A 25,922-nucleotide genomic window follows, 5' to 3' on the forward strand; every position below is an offset into this window, starting at 1 on the left:
AAGTTAAAGATGACCTCTAGGCCTGAGCAACTAGGTGGACCATTTACTGAGATAGATGAAGGAGGAGGCAGGGACAGGTTTTAGGAAGAGTGAAGAGTTATATTCTAAATGTGTTAAGTTTGAAATGATTATTAGACTTTCAATAGAGATGTTGACTAAGTAGACATAGGTAGGAGCATTGAATACACGGGAGAGGTCAAGGCAAAGGCATCAATTTGGAAAGATAAGTGGCATTTAAAGCAGATCACATGAGATCACACAGAGAATAAACAGAAGGCAGCTGAGGGCTGGGCCCTGAAGAACACCAACTTTTGGAGACCGTGAAGAGGAGATATGAGAGATGTTGAAACTTTATGTGTATTTTATGCTTTCAAGTAGAAGAGGGACTAAAGATTTAGAGCTACAGAAAGACAGTATAAGAGGGACTTGAGATCTAACTGATGGGAAAAGTTACAGAGAGAGATTTTTGCTCAGTGTAATGAGCACTATAATGCATATAAGTTGGTAACCTATTCTTCCTCAAAAAGAAGTTGAAATTATATTATATCTACAAACTACAAAGGCCATAGCCTTTCTTCTTAAAAAAACCACCTTTCAAAACCATGTGCTCATTCTATTTCTGACCCTTGCCTATTGACTGAGTCTGGACAGCAGCATTTTCCGTGTCAGCTGCTCAATTATTCCATCCTCAACCTGGCATGTGTCCTAGCTTCTGGATCCAAGTTCTCACCCCAGCTAACTTCTAGAGGCCCAACATTGACCACGAGGCACACTGCGATCATATTCCCCAGAGCTGCCAAAAAGTTCTTGGCATATGATCAATGAAGCACACAATAAGTGTGCTCAGCAATTAATCTGGTGACAGAGAACAGACATGTTAGGAAACTGTAGAATGAGCCAGATAAAGGCTGGAAGAAAGAACAGGAGATTGTGCTCCAGATGAGTTACTGCAGGGGAATTCTGCTCTAGGTTACCCAGTGTGATCAGACAACCTTTTACCCAGAAGTGGTGAACTAATCAGAAGTTTACCACATGTCCAAGGATTCAGGATTTCCTGGAAGCTGGTAATTTTATAAACCAAACTGTCAGTAGTGCCATCGTGGGCTCTTGTTCTTTCTGTCCTATAACTTCAGGGTTAGCCTGGAGACAACTGTTACTCTGTCAACCTCACTGATAAAGACGACAGATCTCATAGGTATTTGTGAAGATTACATGAGATCACTGCAAATAAAGCACCTGGTACATAGGAAGTGCTCACTCAGTATGTATTAGCTATTCTCTCTTATGCTTTTTTAGATGACCACAGAATGACTGTCAGTCAACTGAATGGCAAAGTGTGTCTCTAAAAGCAACACTTCTAATGCCTCTAGCACAGAAAAAATACAAAGGTTTTCTTGTTTTTTAATGTGTGAACTGATAATACTGGGGAACAATTTTTTCCCCCCATTTTCTGTTGCATGAGGTTTTAGAACGGTTTCTATATATTTCTGCATCACTGATTCCAAATCTGAAATCCGTTTTTTGGTGCGTGCTCTAGTTTTTATGCAATTTTAATTTCTTTTTGTTACAGTTAATGGCATACACTGGTTTTTAAATTGGAGTTAAAGGGTAATAACTCTTGGATTGAACATAACCACAAGGCAATTAATGTTTTACAAATACCACTTTTACATAATTGTAGTTGTTTTTAAATCTTTTTTTAAATTATTTTTATTTATTTTATTTTTTTACAGAGACAGAGAGAGAGAGTGAGGGATAGACAGGGACAGACAGACAAGAACGGAGAGATGAGAAGCATCAATCATTAGTTTTTCATTGTGCATTGCGACACCTTAGTTGTTCATTGATTGCTTTCTCATATGTGCCTTGACCGTGGGCCTTCAGCAGACCAAGTAACCCCTTGCTTGAGCCAGCGACCTTGGGTCCAAGCTGGTGAACTTTTGCTCAAACCAGATGAGCCCACACTTAAGCTGGCGACCTCGGGGTCTCGAACCTGGGTCTTCTGCATCCCACTCTGATGCTCTATCCACTGCGCCACCGCCTGGTCAGGCTAATTGTAGTTGTTTTTAAATGTAAAAAATTATTATCTGATAAAAATACCCTCTTCTTTTGTTTTAAGATGGCTTCTTCGAGTAGGCGTAAATGTAAGAATAGTCCCGATACCTTCTGTTATATATATGGCTGTTACACACACTTCAACGTCAAAGGCGTAATATTTCATCATTTGTGGCATGTGCATATATTGCCTATTTTCAAGTTCCCCTTGGCGATCAAGACAAGAATTGGGCTCCTCATATTGTGTGTCATAATTGTGAGGAAATGCTTCATGAGTGGACAAAAGAAAAATGCAAAAAAATGCCTTTTGGTATTCCCATGGTTTGGCGTGAACCTAAGGACCACAGCAGTGACTGTTATTTCTGTCTGATCTATACAAAGGGCATCAGCAAGAAAAAATGGCATATGGTCACATATTCTAATATTCCTTCAGAAATACGACCTATCCCACACTCTGAGACACTCCCAGTTCCAGTTTTCAATGGTTTTATTTCTTCTAAGGATGAAGAAAGTGAACACGGCGATCAAGTGTATTTTGATAAGATGCGTGAGGAAATGGTTGTAGAATCTGAAGGGTCGATGCCAAGCAGTCATTAACCCCTCAGCAATTTAGCCAACCTGAATTGAATGATTTAGAATGACATAAAAATTGTCCTCGACTTTCTGAAGTATGAGGAGCATAACTGGATCATTTGTGTGGATCTTAAAATGGTAAATTTCTTGCTAGGACAATAGAGAGGTTTCATGAAGTATCCTTGCTTTCTGTGTTTGTGGGAAGGCCGAGCTTGGGAGAAACACTGGACACAGGAGTGGCCAAAATATGAAGCTCTGGAAGTAGGGATTCAAAATATTGTGAATGAACCTGTAGTTAATCAAGACAGGATTATTTTTCTCCACTTCACATCAAACTTGGCTTAATAAAACAGTTTGTTCAGGCTTTGAATAGAGAAAGTGAATGCTTTCAACATATTATTTCTGCTTTTCCTGCCTTGTCTTTTGAGAAGATAAAAGCAGGTGTATTCAATGGACCTCAAATTCGAACCCCCATATGTGATGAAGAATTTGCCAGGAAGATGAATAAGGAGGAGAAAGCAGCATGGCAGTCTTTTGTGGCAGTTACAAAGAACTTCCTTGGCAACAAAAAAGCAGAAAACGATGAACTTCTGGCTCAAAGGATGCTGTTGGCTTTCCGCAACATTGGATGTAACATGAGCGTTAAGATTCACTTCCTGAACAGTCACCTTGAGAAGTTTCCCGAAACTCTTGGAGCTGTTAGTGATGAGCAGACTATTGCTGGAGCATCAAACGAGATTGTCCTCAACAAGTACACAAATGCAAGAGCTACAAATGCAAATTTTTGCCCGAATAGAATTTAAATAAGTTTTGTGCAAATTTTATTATTAAAATAAGTGTTTTAATATGTTCTATTTCAAAATTGTAGTCAAATTCTGATGCAATCATATCTTTTAGTGTATTAGTGTATTTACTACATTATATAAATTATTTTATTTTCACAAAAATGATGCCCAAGAAGACATTCTACTTCATTATGTTAAACTAAATGTTGAAAATTTTACAAGATGAAAACCTAAAATCTTGAATTGCAAAAAATCTGTAGCTTATAGAGAAAATTAATTTCAGATTTGAGATCAGCACACGTGAATTAGGTAAGAACAAGTGTTTTTGTGGATGCAACAAAAATTTTGTTCCCCAGTGCAATAAAATGGAAAATCATCCTAAAAAAAAACAAAAAAAAACTCTCCTCTATTTTTCTAAGCCTCTCTCCCAAGGTTGTCATAGTTATGTTACCACAACCAAGAAGAAAAGATGTATATTCTATTAACATGAAATTGATGACACTGACTCTGAAGGAATGTCAAGCCACGCAGAGCTTTCCAAGCCTAACAATTATTCTGTAAGGGTTGCTCAGGCCCGGGTCTCTGACTTTAAATGTCTATATCCTTTAAGAGAATAATATATTTCTATTTCCCTTTATGAAATTAAAGGTTAGCTAAAATCATTAAAGTTGGTAACAGAAGCAGGAAACCATTTATAAGGCCAGCATGGCTATTTTACTTTTATTAATGAAAAGTTATATAATAGTTTCAGCAGATTACAGAGTTCTCTTCTTACAGTCTTTTAATATTTATAGCAATTTGAAAGAGTTATGCTGCTAGAGTTCATTTTGGAAACTGAGAATTTCTATTATCTGACAGCAATCAATTATTTTACCTCAATTACAGAAATGACTATTTAAGAGTTATGTTCATCTTTATGCATACCCTTTAACAACAGGTCATCTATAGTTAGTACTTGACCTAGAAGCTCCAGTAAGTGTGACTAAACAAAACTATACCAAGAAAATCTCAACTGAAAACCACAGAGTCACATCACTGGTGTTTTCACCTCTAACAATACATTAAAAAAGAAAAGAGGAAGAAGAAAAAGCAGTGTTCTAACAGGAAGTGCTGTCCTAAACTGCCAGAGAAGGCACAAGGACCTTGAAGGTCTCAGAGCATGGCTGTAGCCGAGTACAGGGAGATGTGCAGGGACACCACACCAGCGTGCAAGGACCAAAACCCCATACTTCCTAGGAACTGGAGAATAAAATCTGGAGCTGCACACTTCCCCACATCTCTACTGCATGAAACCTGGATTTTTAAAAAGATAATCCAGTAATTTGGTTTTTCAAACTACTACAAATAAAAGTCACTACTAAACTATAATTTGACATCTATAAACCTTGATATTTTTTTCTTCTTTAAATAAATTTTTAATTTGGAATAATTTTAGATCTACTAAAAAGTTACAGAGTACCTATATACCCATCATCCAATCTTACCTACAGTTAACATCTCATATAATCATGGTTTTAACAAAACTAAGAAACTAATGTTGGTATATTATTATTAACTAAGCTACAGGCTTAATATTTGGATTTAACCTCTTTCTTCACTATTATTTTTCCATTCTAAGATCCAATTCAGGGAACTACATTGCATTTAATGATTTTTCTTTAGTGTTAAGTTTTAGAATATGCTGAACATGTGTGTTTTATTAACAATGTTCTCATAATTATTACAGAAAATGCAGCTCCCTGGAAAACATGATTTATTGCATATTATGGAAATGTTACATTAGATTTATGTAAACGTGACATTTCTACTAATGTTTTATTGAGAAGAACATTGTCAGGAACCTGTTAGATCAAATTATTTAATGTTTCAGAAATGTATCTTCAAAAAATGCTTCTCACTTACCTATCTCTCAAGGCTCCAGTAGAAAGTCATAAGATATATGGTAAAACCTTTTAATTAATCCTGTAATAGAACATAAAGTATTATCATAATCATATTTAGATAATCCATTTTATTTTATATTATCTATTTTTTTTTTTTTTTAATGAAAGAAGGGAACACAGTGAGACAGACTCCTGCATGAGCCTTGACTGGGATCCACTTGCTGATACTCAAATCAACCAAGCTATTTTTAGCACCTGAGGCTGATGCATTCAGACCAACTAAGCTATCCTCAGTGCCCAGGCCAACACTTGAACTAACGGAGCCCCTGGAAGAGGAACAGAAAGGGGAAAAAAGAAGGGGAGAGAAGCAGATGGTCGCTTCTCCTATGTGCCCTGACCAGGAATCAAACCTGAATCTGGGATGAATATATGCCAGGCAGATGCTCTATCTACTAAGCAAACCAGCTAGGGCCTAGATAATCCATTTTTAAACTGCTTTCCTTTCATTAACAAATTTCATTTTTAATTACTATACAATATTTTTTCTATTTTTAAAAAATAGTTTTATTGAATTTATTAGGATGATACTACTAATTATATAGTTTTCAGGTGCCCAAATCTATAACATATGTCTATACACAATATTGTATCTTCTCCCCAAGTCTTCATCCATGACCATTTATCCCCCATATACCCTCTTCCAGCATCTCCCCTCCCAGCAATCATCATATTGTTGTCCATACATTTTTTGTCCTTTATTGCTCCATCTCTCCACCTCTCTCATCCATCCTCACCCTTGACAGCTGTCAGCCTGCTCTCTATGAGTAAGTCTCTTTATTTTGCTTGTTAGTTCAATTTGTTCATCAGACTCCACATATAAGTGAGATCATATGGTACTTGTCTTTCTCTGACTGGCTTACTTCACTTAGCATAATACTCTCCAGGTTCACCCACACTGTTGCAAAAGGTAAGAGTTCCTTCTTTTTTATGGCTGAGTAGTATTCCGTTGTGTAAATGTACCACAGCTTTTTATGCACTGACAGCTGTCAGAAGTGTATCAGCAGGACTGGGAAGGGGGTAGTTCCAGCGGCACTGGGATTGAGCAAAAAGGAAAAAGAAAAAAAACTCATGGACAGAGACAACAGTGTGCTGACTGCCAGAGGGTCATCGGGGGAGGCAGAGGAGGGAATAGGAAGGATAAATGGTGATGGAAGGAGAGCTGACTTGGGGTGGTGAACACATAACAGTGTACAGATGATGTGTTGTGGAATTGTGCACCTAAAATGAGTATAATTTTGTTAACCAGTGTCACCTAATAAATTCAATAAAGAAAAAAAAAATGAAAGTGAAGAGTCAAGCTAACAAATAGAAAATATTTCCAAATTATATATCTGATAAAAAATAAATAAAAATACCCTGGCCGGTTGGCTCAGCGGTAGAGCGTCGGCCTGGCGTGCAGGAGTCCCGGGTTCAATTCCCGGCCAGGGCACACAAGAGAAGCGCCCATCTGCTTCTCCACCCCTCCCCCTCGTCTTCCTCTCTGTCTCTCTCTTCCCCTCCCGCAGCGAGGCTCCATTGGAGCAAAGATGGCCCGGGCACTGGGGATGGCTCTGTGGCCTCTGCCTCAGGTGCTAGAATGGCTCTGGATGCAACAGAGCGACGCCCCAGAGGGGCAGAGCATCGTCCCCTGGTGGGCATGCTGGGTGGATCCTGGTCGGGTGCATGCGGGAGTCTGTCTGCCTCCCCGTTTCCAGCTTTGGAAAAATGGTAAAATAAATAAATATAAATAAAGGCATGTAAAATTTATTGAAAATTTTCTAGGAAAAAAGGCCACAATGAATAAAACTGACTAAAAAGAATGTTTCACATTCTTTCCCATGTGCATATAATGCTGTGGAAATTACTAAATAGTCATAAACAAGTGAATCACATTGAGAGGCCAGCCTTTTTGACAGGAAAATAATAATGAAGAGTTTGGAGTTAGATGATTTTGAAAAAGCATTGTCTTGTAAAGTGTCTATGTATAACAGTTTGCCTGAGACAGTCCTGACTTATGCCGATTGTCCTAACCAATTTATTATTTGTCCTGGATGCTCCATTTTCTAGTGATTTTTTACAGCAGCACTGTAATCAGCCAAGTTTTTTCCTTCCAAGCTCCACCATGGTCTCACTGTGCAGTGTGAGAGGCATGCACAGTGACTCCGGATGCCATTTAACACGTGGTTAAAACAAAAAGCCCTGAGCAGTTTCCCATCTCTGTATGGGCTACAACTGATGCTTCATCCTCAATAACAGCACCCAAGCCCCTTACAGAAAGAGTGGCATTCAGGAGTAGCCAGGGATAGCTAACTCCTTCCATCTTAGGTGAAGGTGGAAGAAATATTCTATGCTGCTGCCCTCACTTAGGACCAGCTTGAATACACACCAATTAAGAAAAGCTTATGGAGAAGATGTTTTACATATTACTCTATAAAGCATGACTTTTCATTTAGATCAAATGACTGTCCTTTAAATTTATCTTAAGTCAGCTCTGAATAAAAATTATCTTGTTTAAACAAAGTTAAGTGACAGCTGTTATTTTGTTGGCTCTATTAGCAGAAGAAATTCACACTTAAATAGTGCCAGCTTCCTATCCTTGTCAGGAGATGTATCAACTAGAAAAATTAGTTCATTTCAATAATGGTGTGATTGTTTTCATACAAGTCATGGAATCAAAGTAAGACTTCCAGAAGTTCATTCTGTGGAACATGAAACACTTGACATTGCTGTGATTGCTATTTAAACTCAACTAAAAAGTTCAACAACAAAGATAAAATTACAGTTTTCATTATTCAAAGTAATTAAGCTCTATAAAGCCACCATGAGCACTGACTTGGTGAAAACAAGACCACTGCTCATAGAGGAAATAGCACTAGGTTCCTGTGAGCCTCTGGCCACATTTTCCTCAAGTGATCAAACTTAACCCTGCTTTATGTGTATTTCTGTTGAAAGACACTTTATTTCATATAAATTGTTGAGCCACTAACATTGAACTCATAGTCAATATTATTAACTCAGAAGGCATAGGAACCCCAGATTCTAGGACCACACTTTTTGATACATTTTAGGTTGAATGATACAATTGTTGAAAGTAAAAGGATGAAAAAAGATGCATTATAAAAAGAGCAACAATAACAGATTCAGACTTCAATATCCTCTTTCAATATTACATTGAAAAACCAGGAAGAAATATCAAAAGGTAACAGAAGATTTAAAAAGAACTATAGGCCAACTAGATCTAACTAGATACCTGTATAACACTCCATCTAACAAAACAATATCCTTGCCCACAAGGTGGGAAAAAGTAGGGTTACAATTTAACTATCCACTTTCACAGGTCATTGGTTAAATTACTAACCATCATTACCAAAAAGATAAATCATAAGTAAGGAAATTAAATAATAATATAAATACAAATATATAAATAAATAATACAATAATTAGTAAGTAAATAATATTATAAGAATAAATTGTTTCATGTACTTATAACTGTAAACCTACTTTTGACTACCCCTGTATATTCTTCTCAAGTGCACATGAAACATTCTCAAAGACAGACCATATAGCAGCAGGCCACGGGGAGGGGGAGAATAACCTCAAAATTTAAAGTGATTAAAATGCAAAAAATGTTTTCTGACCATATTGGAACATAATTGGAAATCAGTAAAAGAAGAAAATTTTTGAAATAAAAAGTATTACAAAGAATACTATGAAAAATTACAAATCAACAAATTAGATTAAGTTAAATGAAAAAGACAAATTCCCAGAAAAACACAAACCACTAAAACTGACTCAAGAAGAAACAGAAGCTTATAATAAGCCTATTACAAGAAAAGAGATTGAATTAGTAATTAAAACACATGGCCCTTATCCAATTAGCTCAGTAAATTACAGCATTGTCCTGAAACACCAAAGTTGCGGGTTCTATTCCCAGTCAGGGCACATATAAGAAGTAACTAATGAATGTATAACAAAGTGGAACAACAAATGAACGCTTCTCTCTCTCTCTCACTTTCTCTTTCTCTCCCCCCTTCCTCTGTCTCTCTAAAATGAATCAATCAATAAATTTAAAAAAAAAGCACTTTCAACAAAAATAAGTGCAGACCCATAGGACTTCATTGGTAAATTCAACCAAACATTCTAAATTTCCCACAAACTCTTCCCAAAAAGGGAGAAAGAGAGAAAGAATATATTTCTCAACTCATTCTATCAGGCCAGTACTACTTGATACTAAAGCTAGACAAGTACATCATAAGAAAATAGACCAATGTTCCTTAAGAATATAGATAGATATAAAAACCCTCAACAAAATAGCAAACCAAATCTAGGAATATATAAAAAGTATTATACAACACAACCAAGTGAGATTTATCCTAGGAATGCAAGATTGGTTCAATATACCACATTAATAAAATTTTAAAATAAAAAACACATAATTGTATCAATAGACAGAGAAAAAGCATGTGCCAAAATCCAACACCCTCTTATCATAAAAAGCATTCAATAAACTAGGAACAGAATGAAGCAGAGATCAATGTAAGTACTACAACTATAAAACTCTTAGAGAAGAAAAAATAGCAGTAAATCTTTAGGATTAGGCAACAGTTTGTTAAACATGATAAGAAAAGTAGATAAAGTGAACTAATTTTAATAAAAAATTAAAATCTTCATGCTGAAAATGATATCAAGAAAAAAACCTCACAGAACAAGAGTAAATAATTGCAAACCATAATCTGAAATGGGATTTGTATCAGTAATAAAGAATTCTTGTATCTCATTAATAAAAAGATAAATAATTATTTAATTAAAAATTAAATAATGGGAAAGAATTTGACTAGACATTTCTCAAAAGAAGAGTTACAAATGGTTCATAAACATGAGGAGATGCTCTGTCCTGGCCGGTTGGCCCAGCAGTAGAGCGTCAGCCCAGCATGTGGAAATCCTGGGTTCGATCCCCGGCCAGGGCACACAGGAGAGGCACCCATCTGCTTCTCTACCCTCCCACTCTCCTTTCTCTCCTTCTTTCTCTTCCCTTCCCGCAGCCAAGGCTCCACTAGAGAAAAGTTGGCTCGGGCACTGAGGATGGCTCCATGGCTTCCACCTCATGTGCTAGAATAGTTCCGATTGCAGCAGAGCAATGCCCCAGATGAGCAGAGCATCGCTCCCTGGTGGGTGTGCCGGGTGGATTCCGGTCGGGCACATAGGGGAGTCTGTCTGTCTGCCTCTCCCCTACTTCTCACCTTGGAAAAATATAAAATAAAATAAAAAACATGAGAAGATGTTCAACATCATTAACCAGTAGAGAAATGCAAATGAAAACCATAATACAGTTATGGTCAATTTGATATTCAATGTGATACCACTTTATAACCATTAGATTAGAATAGCTATAATCAAAGAGAGATAACAACAAGTACTGATGAGGATGTGGAGAAATTGGAATACTATACATTGAATTGCTAGGGGGAAAACAAAATGGTTGAAATACTTACAAAATCAGTTTAGCAGTTCCTCAAAAGATGAAAACAGAGACCATTTCACCCAGCAATTCCACTACTAAGTACATGCTGAAGAGAAATGAAAACACACACCACACAAGAATTTGTACATCAATGTTCATAGCAATATTATTCATAATAGCTAACAAGTGAAAACAACTCAAATGTCTACCAATTGATAAATGGATTTTTAAAAATGTGTCATATCCACAAGATATGAAACAACCCAAGTGCCCACCAATAAACAAGTGGATAAAAAACTGTGGTACATATACTCAACGGATATTACTCGGCCATAAAAAAATGAAATATCACCATTTGCAACAACACAGATGAACATACAAGTATTATGCTAAGTGAAATAAGTCAAAAAGAAAGACAAATACCCTATTATTTCATTTGTATATGGAATCTAAAGAGCAAAATAAACAAACAAAACAGAAACAGACTCATAGATACACAGAACCTTTGATGGTTGCTAGATGGGGGGGGGGGGGGGAGACTGGGTGAAAACAGTGAAAGAATTAAGAAGTACAAATTACCCTGGCTGGATAGATCAGTTGGTTAGAGTATCATCCCAAAGTACAGAAGTTTGCGGTTTGATCCCTGGTCAGAGCACATACAAGAACAGATTGATGTTCCTATCTCTCCCTCTTTCTGTCTTCCTCTCTCTAAAATCAATAAAATAAATATATATTTTTAAAAGTACTAATTGGTATTACAAAATAATCATGGGATGTAGAGTATTGTAATAACTATGCACTATGCATAATGTGATCTCTGACCATTATACTGTGCATCTGAAATTAATACAAGAATAATAATGTCTTGGTTCCTGAGATTAGCATTAGAGAGCAGAGAGCAGAGAAAGGCCACGTGGAGGAGGCCAGGAGAAGCAGCCAAGATGGCTAGTGAAAAGCTAGTTTGTGCAGGGAGAAGGAAGGAGATGGGGAACAGAGGTGAATAAGTCTGGTGAGCTAGAAACCTTTGATTCTAGGAAACTCGGATAAGTCAGTAGCTTTGTGAGCACTGAATGTGAGTGGGTTTTGGAGCCCAGTGTGTGTTTTTACTTGCCTGCCGGGTACAAGCTAGGATTAAAGATGATGGCCCACCAGTTATTGGCTCCGTTGTTTCTTTACCGACTGTCCAAATCCAATGCAAACCTGCATGGGCCGGGCTGCTGTGATAGTGGCCCTGGCTACTGGCTTTACATTTGGCGTAGTCGGCAGGATTCAATACAGATCGGCAAGGAGCCACCACCACCTTTGAGCGGTGGAGTAGAGGATTGGCTGCTGTTATGGTTCCCCATGGCTGTCCTTTTGGGGACCATAGGCTGGCTGACTTTTACAGTCATGCGTGAGAAAACCAAGAGCTCTGTGCAAGACACTGCCCAGGACCTGCAAACCGAGCAGTGGAAGGAGCTGGAGCAAATGTGGGAGAAAAGATGCTGACCCTGGAGCTGGAGGAAGCGATGGAGGAGGAGGCTGACCAGGTTTGAGAGAATCACCTGGAAAAGGAGCACCTGCTGAAGGAGGATTCACAGGTTCGTGAGTTGCAGATTGCCCTGGACATTGTGGAGAGCCATCAGCAGTGGGAGGCCAGGGCTGAGGCTGAGGCTGAGGCCGGGTTCGGAGCTGCAAAGTCTGTGGAGCAGAAGGCTGTAGCAGCCCAGGACTCGAGCCTGGCTGCGGGAGCTGATGTTTTCAGTTCCTCTTTGGAGGATGAGGAGAATCGGGCTGGAGTTGTGATCCGCAGTCTCCAGAAGATGAGAGCCCAGAAGCAAGGAGTTCTTACTATGCTCCTGGTAGGTCTGCAATTTTGGGACATAGGGTTGGACATACTCTCTGGAGCAGAGAGGGAAATGCTGACTGCCATTGCCACGTGCTCCTCTTTGGGTCAGTATAAGACCTGCCAGGATGGCAGGGATGAGGGGGGTGGCTGAGGCCCCATGTGTGTGGACTGATTTCCTGGACTATGACCGGAGTGGGCACTGACTCCTTTGTTGGATGGACTTACAGATTTTGGACAATGTGAAATACCCTGATGGGAGTGGGGGGTAGCTTTGCTGGAAGCACTCCCCTGTTCCGGGAAGTTTTTCCCATGGCTATAAAGAAGGCCGAGGACATTTTGTGCTTTGGGCAAAGTGCTCAGAGACTGGTGAAGTGTACCTTTGTGATTGTTGAAACTGTAAGATTTGTCATGTTGTAAAAAAATAAAAATAAATAAAAAAGGATAATACTGAATGTAAACTGTAATTGAAAAGTAAATTTAAATTAAAATGAAGTTAGTTTTTACTTTAAAAAAGTAAAAAATCAGCCCTGGTCAGTAGCTCAGTGGATAGAGCATCAGCCCAGTGTATGGACATCCCAAGTTCAATTCCTGGTCAGGGCACACAGGAAAAACAATCATCTGTTTCTCCCTCCATCCCTCTCCTCCTTCACTCCCTCTTACCCTCCAGCAGCCAGTGGCTTCACTGGTTTGAGCATAGCCCTAGGCACTGAGGGTAGCTGGTTGGTCTGAGCATATCAGCAAAGGGCACTATAAATAGCTTGGTACTCAAGCATCGGCCCCAGACACAGTTGCTGGGTGGATCCCAGTTGGGGCACATGCAGGAGTCTGCCTCACTATCTTCCTCCCTCTAGCCTAAAAAAAAAAAAGAAAGAAAGAAAAAAAAAAGATGTTGCACATCCATACAATGGAATAGTATTCGGAAATAAAAAGGATTGAAATACTAATATATGCTACATCATGGGTAAACCTCCAAAACATCACACTAAGTGAAAGAAGTCTGACACAAAAGATCTTGTATTGTATGACTCAATTTACATGAAAATCAGAACAAGTTCAGAAAGCAAATCAGTAATTGAGGCCTGTGTGCCTGAGAGAACAGGGATGAGGAGTGACTGCTAATGGAGAGGGGTCCCTTTTTGATATGATGAAAGTGTTCTAAACCTAGATTATGGTGATGGTGGTACAGCTCTGCAGACATGCTAAAACTGTTCAGTTGTATACTTTAAATGGTTTGATTTAATGGCATGCAAATTCTATCTCAATAAAAATGTTTTTATTTTTATTAATTGAATCCATAAATTATCAAAAGAAAAATGCAAGTGATTACTATAAAAGTTGGGATAGTGGTTACTTACAAAGAAGACAGAGTTATGACTGATAAGACACATGGAAAGGTGTCCAGAGTAACCGACACAGTCCTATTCCCTGACCTGCGTGTTACCAGCACTGTAATAATTCACTAAACCGTATACTTGACTTGAGTGTTTTTATTATATAACAAAAACACCTGTAAAAGGGACATTTAAAAATTTTTTTAAATAGAAATTTAAGATTACATGCTAATCACTTGACTAACTTATTGTTAAGACAATGATGAAAATATCCTATATCTGTACTGTCCAATATGAACTCTTAAAATGTGACTAGCATATTTGAAGAACTGAATTTTTAATTTAATTCTAACTAATTTAAATAGCCATATGTGGCTATCTCATGGGCAACACAGGTTCAGAGCATACAACTACTATGAGATTTTTGACAGAAAAATAAATAAGCTAACCTATAAAATATTAAAAATAAAATGTATGTATCAACAGAGAGAGCAGCTTTGTGACTACTACCATTTGTTTATAAGTTTGCATAAACTTCTCAAAGTTAAATGAAATAAACAGGCCTACCATCCTTTTATTTAAATAAATATATTTATATTTATATCTCAGAAAAGATTGGACTCAGATGTCCTCATATTACTAAACAGGGTTCTTAACATACCAAAGAGCTTTTAACAGCAGTCATATTTCCAGATTTCATCCAAACTCCCAAGAACACGAAAATGGAAAACTAATTATAATTATAACATCAAGTGATTTCTACAATTTACCATCACCCCCCACCCCTGCTCTGTCTTAAGACTCTAAGAGCCACTAATTCCACCAGAATCTTGAAGAAATCCAACTAGATATAAAAGTCTAAGATATTTCTGTTACCCTCCAAATGGTTTCCCAGTCCTAAGTTTTCCAGGCTTGGTTTTATGACCAGCTTCTGTCATTAAAAATATTCCTTAACAGCCTGACCAGGCAGTGGCGCAGTGGATAGAGCATCGGACTGGGATGCAGAAGACCCAGGTTCGAGACTCCGAGGTCGCCAGCTTGAGTGTGGGCTCATCTGGTTTGAGCAAAAAGCCCACCAGCTTGAACCCAAGGTCGCTGGCTCCAGCAAGGGGTTACTCGGTCTGCTGAACGCCCACGGTCAAGGCACGTATGAGAAAGCAATCAATGAACAACTAGGTGTTGCAACGCGCAATGAAAAACTAATGATTGATGCTTCTCATCTCTCTCCATTCCTGTCTGTCTGTCCCTGTCTATCCCTCTTTCTGATTCACTCTGTCTCTGTAAAAAATAAATAAATAAAATTTAAAAAAAAAAAGAAAATAAAGTTAAAAAAAAATATTCCTTAACATTCTATCACTCAACAAACATTTATTAAGCAATTATTCTGTTAGGCACTGTATTAGGAAACAGATAATAAGTACAATCTCTGTCCTCAAAGAAATTATATTCTAGATGGGGGCTCAAGCACCAAATAAACCTCCAGAATTGAGCAGCATATTTAGGTACTAAATGAGTACCATTTACAAACCTTTATGGTTGTACAAAAAGTAGCAGCTAGTTACCAGAATAAACAAGGGAAGTAGGGTGATAGAAGAGGTGTCCCTGAGCTAAGTCTTGGAGATAAGCAGAAGATACCAAAGCAGGCTGGGAGTGGGGGTGAGGACAGGGAAGAAGTGTTTCCTGCAAAGAGAAAACATGCAAAGGCCCAGAAGTCCAAGAGAACTCAGGACTGAGGGATGTTCAGTACAGAGGCACAGGAAGAGGGGAGGTAAAAGAAGGAAAGACTAGATCAGTGGGCAGAGAACCAATCCTGAAGCCCTCTCCCTGCACAGAATGGAGCCTGGATTTTATCTGTAAAGTGTAGAAAGCCAAAGAATTTTGAGCTCAAGAATAATGTGATCAGACTTGCATTTTTAAGAGCATCACTCTGCAACAGTACAAAGTATAAACAAGAGAAAGTCGGAAAACGGAAATAGGACAAACACTTTAGAGAACATTAGAGCAGTACAAGTGAAAAGAAAAGAGGGTTCAAACTGAAGCAAAAACACAGGCATGAGGATCAAATTATGCACTTGAGAGACATTTCGAGTATGGAACATCAGTTGGTCGTATATGGGGAAAATGAAGAATAAAGAACCAGGTTGAGTTTCTGATTTCTTGTTTGAGAAAAAGGACACTGCTATTAATAAAATACTGGGAGAACAAGAAGTACAGATTTGAGAGGTGATTTTTGAGTTTTGAAACTCAGGGAAAAGGCAGTTGTCAGTCAAATCAATATCTAATGCCTTCAGAGAGTTGAAGTAATAAGCTCAAGTCTACAGGCCCCTGTTCAGACCAGGGATAGAGCCTGGCGATCTGTGTTTTAATTACCCTCCAGATGGCTCTAGACTAAGAGTGTGCTAAAGTTGGAGAACCACTGGTCTTGCCAAACATTCCCAGTAATACTGGCAAAGGATCAGGGAATCAGGTGGGCTCTGATGATGACAGAAAGGGAGATGTGTTACTAGAATCCACATTATAGAAAGTTTAAGAAATAAACTGGAGAAAAAGAAATGGAGACAGTACAAGCTCTTTAATAAGCTTGAAGAGAGAGTGAGTAGATAGACTAAAAATAAAGATGATAAAAAATGATTAACAGGTTAAAGTTCTCCAGGAGGGAGGAAAGGACTCCGAGCCCAAGGGTAGGAGCCAGCTTGGCAGGTACAGAGGGCAGGCTGCACGGCTGCCTCCCCAGCCCACTCTCCTTCCTGGAAAACTGAATCCTGTGTCCTTCTCTGAAAGAATTGGAAGGCCGTAACCCTTGACCATTCTCAGCCAATCAAAGGACTTCAATACCCTTTGCCACTGCCTGGTGTAGAAATGGGCTGTATGATGTAAAGCTGGCTAGTGAAGTCAAGTCTGCTGGGAAGCTTCGGAGAAAGCTTTCTTCACTTTTAAAAAAGACATGAGATAATAGGTCCTGAATTTTACTTTTTGTACCCTTCCAAAATTCATGTTGAAACCTAACCTTCAATGTGATGGTATCTGGAGGTAATAAGAGTTAAATTAAGTTAGAAGGTAGAGCCCCATAATGGGATCACTGTCTTTATAAAATAATGAAGAGTCTTGAGCTCTCTCTGCCATTTGACAAAACAGCAGAAAGATGGCCGTTCACAAGCCAGGAAGGGGCCCTCACCAAGAATCAAATCTTCAGGCACATTGACCTTGGACCTCCCAGACTCAGAACAATGAGAAATAAAGGTCTGTGGCAGGGGTCCCCAAGCTTTTTACACAGGGGGCCAGTTTACTGTCCCTCAGACCATTGGAGGGCCGGACTATAAAAAAAAACTATGAACAAATCCCTATGCACACTGCACATATCTTATTTTAAAGTAAAAAAAAAAAAAAAAAAAAAGGAACAAACACAATATTTAAAATAAAGAACAAGTAAATTTAAATCAACAAACTGACCAGTATTTCAATGGGAACTATGGGCCTCCTTTTGGCTAATGAGATGGTCAATGTGCTCCTCTCACTGACCACCAATGAAAGAGGTGCCCCTTCCAGAAGCGCGGCAGGGGCCAGATAAATGGCCTCAGGGGGCCGCATGCGGCCCGTGGGCCGTAGTTTGGGGACCCCTGGTCTGTGGTTTAAGCCATCTAAAATCTTCTGTTTATAGCAAGCCAAATTAAGACAAGACACGCCTTCTTTTCTTTCAGACTTGGGTGCTTTGACATAGGGATGTAAAACTGGGAGTTAACGGTGCCTGCCATCTTGAGACATGGAAGGGAACAAGCCTAATGACAAACACTAACTGATGGTAGAATGGAAAGATGGAAAGCTCCCAAGAGCCTACTGACAACAGTTAGCTGCTACATGAACTGACAATAAAATCACCTTTCTTTAGATTCCCAGTTTATATGCGGTCATAAAATTTACTTCTTATTTAAGCCATTTTGAGTTGGGTCTTCTGTTACTGGTCAGCTAAAAGCATTCTAACTGATATAGAATGAAACATATTTCCACTGAGATGGGTGTAGATGCAATTAACTTTGCCTTTTGGAGACATGGAAATTTGAAGGAGCTTCAGCCTGAAGTTTCATTTATTACTAAAATGTAGCTCATATAATCTATTTTATAAAGGCAATGGCCTTAATAGCTCTTTTCTGCTTTTTAAAAAAATATCAGTATTTCTAATAACAGCTAGCAAAGGAGGAGGAAGAAACAGGAGAGGAGGGAGAGAATAAACCTGTGGTTATTTAAGTATTTAAAATCTAGACATTTTATCTTCGTATTGTTTACCTTCTACATTCCCTATGATTCAACAGTGAAGCCATATCAATCTCTTTTACTTTGTGTATAATAATTTTCATGTCAGCTTCATTTTTCATACTTTCATTGTATATATCACTTTACCACAACATAGTTTACAGAGGAAATCCTTAACATTAAAAAACAAACACTCTGGAAACCAAACAATTTATAAAAAGACTTCTATTTTTATTTCCATATATTTTCTAAACCTGTTCAGGAAAAGAAAACAACATTTCAACCACATTTGTGTAATGATACCTTTGATTTGTATCAGAGGCTTGAAAACACTGCAGGCATATCGACACCAGGGAAAGAAGGCATAATTTGAGCACAAATAACAAAAAGCACCAGAATTGTGTGCTTGTGCAAGCTGTCCCTAAATGGTGAAAAAATGATTTTTTGAAAATTAACTGTAAGACAGTTTTTGAAGTCCAAAATATTTTTCTATAGAAATAATGTTACTATAAGTAATTCTGTTACAAGGCTAGTCCATAAAAACTTTATAAAACCATATGTATAAGACCACTGAACTAGACCCAGGCAAAATAATACCTTTTCCTTTGGAAAATACATTACTTTCTCCCTCCACCCTCTACCAAGTCCCAGGGGAACAGGCCTCGTCCTGGCCTCCACTCTCCTGGCCCACGACCTCTCTCCTATGGTCCACTCCCCACATGCCCTGCGTCAGCCACACTGCCCTCTTCACTCGCTGGTCTTCTCCCCTCCGAGTCACCGCTGTCATGCCCTTCCTGTCCTTTTCCCCGTTACCCTACTCAGCTTTCCGGTCTCAGCTTCAATGCTACTTCCTCAGGAAGGTCGTCCCTGTCCCCTCCCTGAGTCATGCGTCCTGCTCTATTTCCTCACCACAGTACTGACCACACTGCACTGCCACCTCCCACGAGCTCAGCCAGGTCAGGTACACATTGGGTATGCTCTCAGTTCAGCCCCAGAGCTTAGAAGAGGTGCTGCCATTTTGAAGATATTTAGTACGTATTTGTTTGTATGAATGAATTTTCATAAGAGAAGGCACTTCAGTGCCTTTTTAACCTGAATTATGAAATATTCAAGCTGATCTATGGTCATTACCAAGGAATAAAAGGCTTTTCCAATAACATTTCTCCACTCCTGAATACCTACAGACTTTTTGCACAGAGAAGGCTACTTAGACAATTGCTTTTTCAATACTAATCTCCATTTCCCTTCAAAAATACAAGTCTAATCATGTCATAACCCTCTCTAATGTCTTCCAGTGGCTTCTGAACAGATCCTGTACTTCTACACTTCCACCTTCTATTCATGCTCTTCTCCTTTTGTCCTGTTTGCCTAAGCCACTCATCTTCTGAGGTCCTGCTCTAGAGTCGTCTCACTGGAGGAGAATCATCTTATCCCACGTTTGCCACTGTGACTATTTTGCCTCCCACTGTATTATGTCTATTGCTGATCGTGGCTATCTGTCTGCCCTGACAGAAAAGACCATCCCTAAAGGCATTCTGTATTTTAGCCACTGGCAGATACTATATACTCAAAGCATGTTAAAATAAGTCAACTACTGCCTGACCAGGCAGTGGCACAGTGGATAGAGTGCCGGCCTGGGACACTGAGGATCCACATTAGAAACCCCAAGATTAATTGCTGGCTTGACTGTGGGCTCATTCAGCTTCAGCACGGGATCACCAGCTTGAGTACAGGGTCGTTGGTTTAAGCGCTGGATCACAGACATGACCCCATGGTCGCTGGCTTGAGCCCAAAGTCACTGGCTTGAAGCCCAGGGTCACTGGTCGGAGCCCCCAGGGCAAGGCACATATGAGAAAGCAATCAATGAACAACTAAGGTGCCATAACTATGAATTAATGCTTCTCATCTCTCTCCCTTCCTGTCTGTCCCTGTCTGTCCATCTCTCTCTCTCTCAAAAAAAAAATTATAAAAAAAAGTCAACTACCATTATACCTGACCTCATCAAAAGGTAAAGAACTTATCACTGACATGTAAACATATTTATAAACTACAAAATACTAAATACCATATACCCATAAGATAAACCATACAGAATACAAAACAAAATAAAAATATCTCAAGCTATCAATATATGCTTTAGGCACAGTAAAAGTTCAAATATACTTAGAGCCCTAAGTCTGCATTCATAGTCACATAAATGCAGTCACCCTTGTGAGTTCAAGCTTTGTGGAGGCCCACCCTGTCTCCTCACAGTTACATCAGATAACTGGACAGGATAAAGAGAGTTGTGCCTTTGATGAGGAGTGGGAAGGTCAAGTCTGACAGCTAATTTTTAAAATTATATATTTTATCATAAAGATTAAAAAGTTTTCTTTATTTAATACATAAAAAAATTAACTATGATCTATAATTTAAAATCTTTAAAACTTCATTTGCAACCTGGCTGGTTGGCTCAGTGGATAGAGTCGGCCCAGAGTGCGGCATCCTGGGTTCAATTCCTGGTCAGGGCACACAAGAAAAGTGACCATCTGCTTCTCTCCCTCTCTCTCTCCCCCTTCTCTCCCTCTTCTCCTTCTGTAGCCAGTGGCTCAGTTGGTTAGAGCACTGATTCCAGGCACTGAGGATAGCTCAGTTGGTCCAAGTGCATCAGCCTCAGACACTAAAAATAGCTCAGTTAATTCCAACATTGGCCCAGACTGGCAGGGGTGGAGATATTGCAAGGTGATCCGTATCCAGGCACATGTGGGAGTCCGTCTCACTATCTCCTCTCCTCTCACTTAAAAAACAAACAAAAAGTTCATTTTGCATACTACTTTTCAAATACAGTTCAAATCACAATAAACATACCATTTTTTCTCTGGTTCCAAAATTTTACCATATATTACACTTCCAGTAGCCACAGTATTCCATCATCTTGACATATTACAGTTCATTAAAACATTCACCAAATTTATTGACTAACTACTGTATCTGTATGCCAGGCTGTAAGGTACAGCCAACCACTTCTAACTTCAAGAACCCCCAGTCAACTGGCAGGGGTTCATCCCTGTGCCCCGCCCAGACAGTAGTGTGTAATACTGAGCATAAATCAGAGGATGGCTCACCAGCAGAGCTGAGTTGAGTGGGATGCCCATCCCCCAAAATTATTGTTGCCCTAAAGGGATGAGAAGTCAAAGGAGGTTGGGAAGAAGAGGAGGAAGATGAAGTATGACAAGACATGAGAGTCTGAAATCACGCATTACATTTGGGGAAAGGCAGCAGCTGGGAGTAGCTAGAGCATAAGAAACAAATAAGAGTGTTTGGTCCCAATTCCTTAAAACCCCACCAAAACCGGGAGCTTTTTTAATTTCCAGTACTGTTGAGAAAATAGAAAGGAAAACTCAAGGTTGACTTCAAGTGTATTTTTTATTACATTTGTATCATTTTTATTAATAATGCTATTTACTACTCATCTGCTAAAATTCTCTGCCCACTTATGTAATAAATCTTGACATTTTTTTCCACATTAAGTCTGAGAGAACTCTTCAGGTGTTACACATATTAACCCTTAGTCACACTTGATACAAGCATTTCCCCTAGTCTCTTGTATTATTTTTATCATTCTGAATAAATCTTAAATTTTATATATTCAATATACAAGTTTTATATATTCAAAACTGCTGAACTTTTTCTTGGTGAATGTTTTTTTTTTCATTGCTCCAATACTGAGTTATCAATTTCTCATAAGTCTGATGAATATTATGTCAGACTTTCTACTATTTTTTCTAAAATGTGATTTTTAAAGTATCTCTTAATACCAGCTAGACTTGATAAAGATGTGATGTTCATAAACACTCACATATAGCCATTATCGCACCTCTTCCAATCTGCTCCCACTGCCTTTGCTAGGACACAGCCCGGGAAATCCCTTCTGTCCAAAGTCCTTGTTCATGTTCACTTGTACCCCTGACATGGAGTGCTGGGAAGGGAGCTGCTGGAGCTGGGCCCCGTGCACTGTCTTCAGAGATGGCCCTCAGACATTCACACCCTCTCTGAAAGAATTAAAAATTAATATTTTAAGATGCCAGTTAAGGAAAGAAGACACTTCAGGGATGCATCAGCAATAGAAATCAATGCTAGTTTTAAAGTATTGTGGCAATATTCACTGCCACGCTTTTCTAGGTCTTCACAACGAGGCCTGGCACGACATTCTGACTCCATGCTATGGAAGGTATTTCCAAATTAGAAAAGGAGACTTAGTCAAATGACTTAGTCAAACTAAACTTTCTTAGTCTTTTTACCTTTGAACTCATAGTCTACTCTCAAGACAGAGCTAACCTACATAAGATCCTATCATTTCTTAGCCCTAAAATACTTCACAGCTCACTAGTGCAATAATAATAATAATAAAAGCTAAGTATTTCCAAAGGCCTACAAGATCATAAATGATCTGAAGTGAGAAAGATCTGAAGTGTGTATCAGGGAGAAGACCAGAGTCCACTCTGGCCATGTTAAATCTGAGGTGCCATGAGACTAGAGTGAACCTGCTGGAAGGTTCATCTAAGCATACTTAGATCCTCAGAAGACAGCTTTAGGCCTTCGGGTTACATAAATGGTTCTTCTCTGGGGTAATTCTGGGCCCCCTCCCCCTAGACATTAAGTAAGTTGTGGAGATGGTATTGGTTGTCACACCTGGGATAAAGGTGTTCTGCTGGCATCTAGTGGGTAGGGGCTACATGCTACAATGCACAAGACAGCACCCCCCAAACACAACAAAGTTATCCAGCCCAAAATGTCAGTAGTACTGAATGAGAAACCTGGGGCCCAAGACACAAACATGGAAAACTTTTCCAAATAGATCATACTTAAAACCCAAACAACTGGAGTAAAAAGAAAAGGACTAAACTTGGAGGCACTCTTCTTTCACAAGTCAGACAAGAGTGGGAGAACCAACAAAGAAGACGGAAAAGGCTAAGGCAGAATGGGAAAAGGGGTGACAAAGGCCAAGGGAAGAGTTCCTGACAGGAAGCAATGGTCCATTGTGGTCAGCTGTACTGAGCTGTTAAAATGTCCAATAGCAATGGAGGAGTTATCCTGGGAGACTGAGAGAGCAGAGGCACAGGGGAAGAGGGCTGGGTAATTTTGAGGCTGCTGAGTTTTATCATTAGAGTGAAACCAACAGGCAGAGAGTTGAGCTCATCTAGTCCTGAAACTTGCCTCAGGATTGGAGATATCAAAGAGGTACAAAGGAATTGAGGAAATTTGCAGGAGAGTAATTTGGATTAGGGCAGTAGCTAGATAAAACAGGAACTGATGACAGGTAGTAACTAATGAATAAAGGGAAATGGGGGGGGGGATTTTTGAATTGAAAGTCTTGATAAGTCATAAACATTTTCCTATATCAATAAATATACTTCTCCAATAGGCTTTCAATTTCTCCATAACAAAATAGTCTATTAATTGATCTTATTAAATATACTTTTACTTTAATAAGAAAGAGCTATTTACTATTTGAACTCTGCTTTCCATGACCTAGATCAAAAGGCATTTGGGGGGTGGGGCATGTTACCATGAAAGATAACAGGCTTGGTTGGGTTAAAACATCAGCTCTTTCATTTGCTAATGTTATGACCTTGGACAATTTACCTAACCTCTCTGAACCCAAATCTCTTAATCTAATAGATTGTAGTAGGCAGAGTAATGCCCTCTCCTACAAGCATATTTAGTTCCTAATCCCTGAAACTGTTAATATGTTATGTTACATGGCAAAGGAAATTTAAGGCTACAAGTAGAATTAAGGTTGCTCATCAACTGACCTTCAAATAAAGATGGTATCCTGGATTACCCAGAAGGACCTGAAGCCATTATAAAGGTACTTGAAGGGAGGAGAAGGACGCAGAAGAGTTGAAAGTAGAAAAGCAGCATGTGAGAAAGACTCAGCCTGCCAGTCCTGCTTGTAAGGCTGTAAGCCCAGGAGCCGCCATTGTGGCCATTCACATGCAGGTTCGCATTAGATTCAGACAGTCGGGAATGAAACAATGGAGCCAAGAACTGGTGGGCCATCAGCTTTAAGCCTAGCTTACACCCGACAAGCAAGTAAAAACACACACTGGGCTCCAAAACCCACTCATTTAGTGCTCACAAAGTGTTGGGCAGATAAAATGTATTATGCTCACTTTGTTAAAGATAACACGAGAAGGCCGTTGCCCAGGTGATATTAATGTGTGTTGGGGTGGGCTAAAGGCAGGCGGAATCCTTGTAGCCTGGGGCTTGGTTTTGGGATTAAGCCTTTCCTACTGTAGAGCCAGGAGCCACGGCCAGGGCCGCCATCAGAGCAGCCCAGCCCATGCAGGTTCGCATTGGATTCGGACAGTCGGTAAAGAAACAGTGGAGCCAAAAACTGGTGGGCCATAGTCTTTAATCAAGCTTGCACCCGGCGGGCAAGTAAAAATACACACTGGGCTCCAAAACCCAGTCACATTCAGTGCTCACAAAGCTACTGATTTATCCGAGTTTCCTAGAATCAAAGGTTTCTAGCTCACCAGCCTTATTCTCCTCAGTTCCCCATCTCTTCCTTATCCCAGATACAAACACTACACAAACTGGCATCTCACTCAGCACTCCGCCATCTTGGCTGCTTTTCCTGGCCTTCTCCACGTGGCGGCCTCCCGCTGCTGGCTCTATTCTCTCTGCTCTCTCATGCTAACCTCAGGAACCAAGAGAGACAAACTCCCACTCCGTTCCCATTTTATAGTGTAGAAATCCAAACCCTTAATCCAATATACATAATAGGGAAGTCTCTAATACAAAGTCACTTCTCTGAGGCATGATAGGATTGTACCACCTCACACTAAAAAGGGTGGGACAGGCTTAATCCCAAAACCAAGCCTCAGGCTACAACAATTCTCAACACACATTAATATCACCTGGGCAACGGCCTCCTCATGTTATCTTTAACAAAGTGAGCATAATACATTTTATCTGCCCAACACCTACCCTTTTTGATGTGGGGTGGTACAATCCAATCATGCCTCAGAAAGTGACTTTGTATTAGAGACTTCCCTATTTTGTATATTGGATTAAGGGTTTTGAATCTACACTATAAAATAGGGGTAGAACGGGAGCTTGGGCTCTTGGTTCCTGGGAGATTATCATTAGAAGGAAGAGAGAGCAGAGGAGAGCAGAGAAAGGCCACGTGGAGGAGGCCAGGAGAAGCAGCCAAGATGGCGGAGTGCTGAGTGAGATGCCAGTTTGTGTAGAGTTTGTATCTGGGATAAGGAAGGAGATGGGGAACTGAGGAGAATAAGGCTGGTGAGCTAGAAACCTTTGATTCTAGGAAACTCGGATAAGTCAGTGGCTTTGTGAGCACTGAGTGTGACTGGGTTTTGGAGCCCAGTGTGTATTTTTACTTGCCCGCCGGGTGCAAGGTAGGATTAAAGGCTATGGCCCACCAGTTTTTGGCTCCATGGTTTCTTTACCGACTGTCCGAATCCAATGCAAACCTGCATAGGCCAGAAGGCTGCTGTGATAGTGACCCTGGCCGTGCCTACTGGCTTTACACAAAGCTAATGACTTATCCGCGTTTCCTAGAATCAAAGGTTCATCAGACTTATTCACCTCTGTTCCCCATCTCCTTCTCTCTGCACAAACTCTGCACAAACTGGCTTCTCCCTCAGCACTCCACCATCGTGGCTGCTTCTCCTGGTCTCCCATGTGGCCTTCTCTACTCTCCTCTCTAAT

General features: G+C 39.6%; 1 protein-coding gene across 15 annotated transcripts in view; it reads right to left on the reverse strand.

Annotated features, from left to right (window-relative positions):
• The window catches only part of ZNF438 (zinc finger protein 438), a 260,065-nt gene that overhangs the window by 196,812 nt on the left and 37,331 nt on the right, over positions 1 to 25,922 (reverse strand). For 10 of the 15 annotated variants that reach the window (XR_010731943.1, XM_066280563.1, XM_066280561.1 and 7 more), the window contains exon 2: positions 5,316 to 5,375. The exons of 4 other annotated variants lie outside the window; for them this stretch is intronic. The gene's annotated coding sequence lies outside the window, so the exon portion shown is untranslated. Of the gene's footprint in view, positions 1 to 5,315; positions 5,376 to 10,827; positions 10,903 to 25,922 lie in introns of all 15 variants that reach the window. One more of the 15 variants, XM_066280570.1, reaches the window with a different exon arrangement.

This window comes from Saccopteryx bilineata, chromosome 5 (assembly GCF_036850765.1).
Source record: "Saccopteryx bilineata isolate mSacBil1 chromosome 5, mSacBil1_pri_phased_curated, whole genome shotgun sequence".
NCBI lineage: Eukaryota > Metazoa > Chordata > Mammalia > Chiroptera > Emballonuridae > Saccopteryx > Saccopteryx bilineata.